Source organism: Trichechus manatus, unplaced genomic scaffold (assembly GCF_000243295.1).
Source record: "Trichechus manatus latirostris isolate Lorelei unplaced genomic scaffold, TriManLat1.0 scaffold00052, whole genome shotgun sequence".
Classification (NCBI taxonomy): domain Eukaryota; kingdom Metazoa; phylum Chordata; class Mammalia; order Sirenia; family Trichechidae; genus Trichechus; species Trichechus manatus.
In genome coordinates, this window is record NW_004443988.1 from 4,171,835 (window position 1) to 4,177,834 (window position 6,000).

Sequence of the window (6,000 nt, forward strand, 5' to 3'; positions counted from 1 at the left end):
TTGGTACAAAACTTTGTTTTAAATGTTTAATGATGATGTGGAGTGGCAGTTTGTCTCTTATTATTTCACAGACCTTTGGTTTGTTAAGAGTGAATTATCTTTTCATTAACGCCACTATAAATAATATACATACATAATGCATATACATACATGCAGTATACATGCATTTAGATGTATGAATTTCACTCACTGTATATATTTGAAACTATAGCGTAACCTCTACCCTTTTGTAATTAATGTTAAGGTACAATTGATGTTAAGGTGAGCAGTTGTTGTTAAGATAAACAATTTTGTGTTCTTACCCAAAACATCCCATAGCAAGACTTTTAGAAATATAATAATTGGGTCAGATCATATTTCCCAAAATGTATTCCTTAAACATTAGTGCTATGAGTTGCAAAAAGAAAAGATTCTATAGTAAAATACGCTGGGCAAGTGTTCCATGGCCCATACATTCCCCTGTTTTTGAAGTTTCAATAGGCTTATGAAGGTACATTATAAAAGTTTTGAGATGTCCTGTGTTAAAGAAGCCGTTTTAGATTTCTTTAACCAGCAGTTCTCATACTTACTTGACTATATTTTCTTTTCTCAAGTAATACATGGTTCCCCACAGAACGAGTTTTCCATGGAGCACTGTTTAGCAGACAGTTTTAAAATAGATCATCGTTGTGCTAACCCAGTGCAGCATTCTCCTAATTAAGAGACACTTTGATAGTGTAATTCATGAAGCTAGAGCTGTAAAAACTTTTTCACCCATTAAATTTTGAAGTTGAAAAAAACAGTGATGATAATTCCACTGTGTAACCTTGAAACTAAAGGAAACTAACCAGCTAACTTTCGAATTTGGCTGGGTTCTTGACCTCAGTTCTGTCTCTCTTCTGATGGGATTAGTTGTGGGACTTCTTTTATTTCAGTCTTACTACAGCTTTTAACTGTCATGATCCAATTCCTCAATGTTTACCAAGATTTCCAGGCAGCTGGAGGGAAGAATCTTGAGTCCTCGCTGACATTTTTGGCAGCGGTTTTCCAGCTAATCAGACCACTGGATGAGGAGTCGGAGCCTAGGTTCAAGTCTCACATTCTCCATTTATTAGCAATGTGACTTCAAGCAAGTAAATTTTCTGGGCCTTATTTTCTTTATCTACATAAGAATTAGATGAAATGACATCAAAAGTTTCTTCTAATTGAAACTGCTCAGTTCCAGACTCTGGGATATCAGGCACAGGTCGGGAAACAGTAAGGTACGGACAGAGATGGGATAAAATGAAAGTCTGAATATTGATTGTTTTGATCCTGGGCCCCTTCCTCATCAGATGTGGGAGACTGGAGCTATTTTTTTCAGGATACTGACTGATCAGAAACCCCTTAACTCTGCCTTAAACTATTTTTACTCTGATACTAAAAGTGCTATACCAACATCCTTTTGGTTAATGCTTGCCTAATCTTTTTCTATCCCTTTATTTTTAGTCTTTCTATGCCTATATGTTTTATGATGTTCTTTTTTCTCATTTCAATGGGTGGATTAATCCATTTATATTTATTTGGTTTTTGGATGTGTTTAGCATCTTATCTTCAGTTTTTCATTTATTATGCTTGTTACTTCTCTTTTTCTCCTACCTTCTGTATTAACTTTTTTTAAATCTATTTTTTCCCTTCTAAACTTTTCATGTATTATAGTTATTTCATATATTATTTCTAAATCTAATAGTCTTTCAAAATAAGTTTTTGGGTTTTTTTGGGGGGGGAAGGATGAAAGATACTGAGAACTGCAGAGTTCAGAACAGTTATGTCTGAACACTCTCTTGTGACTCGTGTGTGTGTGGGGGGGGGCTTTTAATCTGTATTTTATCTTCAAATTTCACAACCTTTCATAGTAGATTTTATTAGCTACATCTTGTCCCATGTCTTTCTCTTTCTTTAATACGTTTGTTCTTTTGCTAGAGAATATGTGCAGATAAATTGTATCAGAAAGAGTTAAGAGGTGTTTGATTTTGTTCCCTCACATATCTGAAAATATATTTATTTTGCTCTCATACTTTAATGATGCTCTGGCGAGACAGAGAAATCTCAGTCCAAAATCATTTCCCTTCATAACTTTGAAAACTTTGCTCCATTATCTTAGCTTGTCCATTATTTGTGAGAAGAGATTATTTGGGAGAATCTGTTGGTTCACTTTTCCAGATAAAAACTGAATCTTCAACCACGTCCATTTGGCTCTTCAGTCCATCTGTTGCTGTCTGTTAATCATAACTATCATGTTTTAATTTCCAGAAATCATTTTTATTTTTCATAGGAGTCTATTACATTTTATGGATGTGATAGACTTTGTAATCTGTGTGATGCTATTTCTTATAAGTACTCTAGTATTCATCCATTTTCTGTACTAACCTTTTTTCTTCAGAGTTACTTTCTTTCTTTGTTAAACTTGCTTTCTTTCCTACTGTCTTTTCTTGAATGTTTGGTGAAATTTGACTCTGTGTCAGTCAAAAAGACCTAGAATAAACATGTTGGTAGCTAGTGTTTCCTTAGCTAAAGTGAGAAGCCCTTTTCCCCTGGCAGCGAATGTAGGTTCTGATTATAGAAACCCTGTTTCTCAGTTGTTGTGAGGGAGTGGGGCTTAGTAGTGGGGAAATCCCTCAGGGCAGCCCTAGCACCCACTCTGGAGATTCCCTGGGCAGAACTCCCACTCTGGAGTTATGTACTCACCACTTTAATCCCATGGGTAGGTGCCAGAGTCAGCTGCACTCAGCAGGGGCCTAGTGCAGCTGCTCAGTCATCCTTTAATTATCCCCCAATCGCCTGTGGCCTGTACCTTTACCCAGCTCGAATGACCACTGAGCTTGCCGTTGTTCTGGTGTCCTTCTGGGAAAACTCCCCCTTTTGGAAAATCTTCTCATTTTCCTGTTGAAAGTTCCTTACTTTAGCTGAGGTGTGAAAACATCAATTTGTTTCCATCTACATTTTATCTTTGAACTTTTGCATTTCCTAACCTGCTGCGATGGTGCTCATTTTGCCTTACCTTCTGCTACAGATTTATTTTTCCCCGGTTATTTCTTCCGTTATTTCAGTGATATTTTTGGAGATAAGAAAAAATATAGATGATATGTCTACCACAATGAACAAGAAAATCATCTTAGGTCTGTTTGCAGATGAGAAAAGTAAGATCCAGAGAATGAAAAGGAAAACAAACAGACAAAAACATGCCCAAAGTTATCCAGTTAGGATATGCATAACCGTGATTTAAATCTCAATATCCCTGGTTTCAAAACATGTTGTTTATGTGCACACAGATGCCATGTAGTGTGACCAAGTGATTTAAATAATTTTGTTAGAAATGTAGTACAGGAGCACATCCAGATGTTGTTGTTGTTAGGTGCAGTTGAGTCAGTTCCGACTCATTTGCGACCCTACGTGCAACAGAACAAACCACTGCCCGGTCCTGTGCTATCTTCACAGTTGTTGCTATGTTTGAGCCTATTCTTACAGCCACTGTATCAGTCCATCTCGTTGAGGGTCTTCCTCTTTTACATTGTTGCTCTACCTTAACCAAACATGATGTCCTCCATCAGTAAGTGCTTCAAGAACAGAACAAGGGGATACTGCATGGTTTAAAATCAGAAAAGGTATACATCAGGGTTGTATTCTTTCACCATAGTTACTGAATCTATATGCTGAGCAAATAATCCAAGAAGCTGGAGTGTATGAAGAAGAACAGGGCATCAGGATTGGAGGAAGACTCGTTAACAACCTGTGGTATGCAGATGACCCAGTTTTGCTAGCTGAAAGTGAAGAGAACTTGAAGCACTTACTGATGAACATCAAAGACTACAGCCTTTAGTATGGATTACACCTCAACATAAAGAAAAAAAAAAATCCTCACAACTGGACCAGTAAGCAACATCATGCTAAATGGAGAAAATATTGAAGTTGTCAAGGATCTCATTTCACTTGGATCCACAATCAGTACCCATGAAAGCAGCGGTCAAGAAATCAAACGACATATTGCATTGGGCAGAACTGCCTCTTGGTCAGAACCTCTGCTATGTCTTTTCACATCCCTATTCTTTGAGGGTGACTTTGACTTTTGAAATTTTCCAAAGCTGTTTGGAGCCAAGTTTATTGATCCAAAAAGAATAAGACTTTTTTTCCCCCAAAAAAAACTAAAATTAGGTGTAACTATGATAAGATTTATTTCCTCAAAGGACTTATAGCCTGGTTAAGAGAGTTCTAGAGGAATTCCAAAATATTTGAGCATTGACAACATCATTAGAGTAAGTTAATGACCTCCTGAGGTCGTTTTCATGTTTTGTGAACATATACATTCTGATATGATTATTTTTTAAATTCTATTAATTTGTAGTCATATTGAACATACTGTATAACTAAAAATAATGAGCTTCACATACAACATTTTTAGTACTCGAAAAGATCGCTTTTAATTTCCCTGTCTTTGAGGTTACATTTAGTGTGTGATTTTTCTGTTGAGATTTTTTTTTTTTTTTTTAGGTAATATATTCGCATGCTTCAACATTAAAAAAAAGATATGTAATGAAAAGTTTCCTTCACACTTCTGTGCCTAGCCACCCACTTCCCCTTCCCCTCCCTAGAAACAATGTTATTTATTCCTTCTTTACCTTCAAAAAATACACACACACACACATTTTTTTATACATATAGTGTCACACTATACACATTTACTGTTCTGTATCTTAATGATTTTCTTTTTTCTTAATGTTCTTTTGCTGTCATTCTATATCAGTATATAAAGAGCTTTATCTTTTTTTAATAACTACGTAGTATTTTTTTATAGTTATACCAAAATTTACTTAACCAATTGCCTATTGGTAGGCATCTTTTGCTATTACAGAGCTGTAATAAATAATCTTATATAGAGATAATTTACCATATATGAGAGTATATTTGAAAAATACATTTTGATTAAAATTGTTGGGTGAAAGCATAAATATTGCCGAATGGCCCTTCTTAGAGATTATACTCATACCCTCTAACCAGCGTCCTTACCAACACATGGAATTATGCACTTTGTCATCTTTGGTAATCTGATGGTTGTTTTATTGTTTTTTTTAAGTGTCTCAATGTAGTTTTAGCCTGCATTTTTCTTATTGTGAATTAGATTATTTTTTCAGTGATTTTGTGATCTGTTCATATTCTCTGACCACTTATCTATTGGATTACTGTTTTTTCTTACTGATTTATAGAAATTAGTCCTTTGTCCACATCATATTTTTAAAAATGAAAACCTGTAGCCACTGTGCACAGTTACTGCTGAATGTAACACAAAACTGAACCAGAAACCTCCTTACCAACAGCTGAAGAAAATTAACTGTGAATATCAAAGTCAGTACAGACTGAATCAACTGTTAGAGGAGTAGAATGTGCAGAAGTCACCCTCTTAGTTAAAACAATGTTGTCTACTTTGTGTGCAGAAATTTTTTTAATTATTTGATAATATGAGGCTCTTGCTGGCTTCAGTGGCTAGTGGGGCTGTAAAGTATGGTTTCCTTTTAACCAGGTTTTAAGTAGACGAAGTATGATGTTGAGCCCATTGCAATGATAAAAAGTATCAATGGCTTGATCAAGGGTCTCTAAGGGCTTGTTTTCTGTGCCCACTTTAGCTGCCTCTGTAACAGAGGGACTAGTAGATGCATTGATTTCAAATGCTTTGTGCCCGTCTTGTATTTACTTCTATACGTACTTACTCATGTTTGTGATGGGGACACAGACATGACCAAAAACAGTAGATTTATTCCCTGATCAAAGAGAGATAATTTGTGTATTTCCTAAGAGATTCCAGCTAACCTGGGAAGATTTTATGGAAGACAGCTTCCAAAGGAAATCTCAAAAGGTTGAAGTGACTTCTAGAATAAAAACCACCCTCTTTTAGATTGTTAACCATTGTCATAGGGCAACATTTGTAGTAACTGTTAAATGGGAGACTATTTTGTCCTGTAAGCCTTCATCTTAAGTGAGAATAACAGC

General features: G+C 35.7%; 1 protein-coding gene across 2 annotated transcripts in view; it reads left to right on the forward strand.

Moving 5' to 3' along the window:
• NCOA1 (nuclear receptor coactivator 1) overlaps positions 1-6,000 on the forward strand; it is a 270,561-nt gene that overhangs the window by 218,977 nt on the left and 45,584 nt on the right. The gene's annotated exons all lie outside the window — the stretch shown is intronic.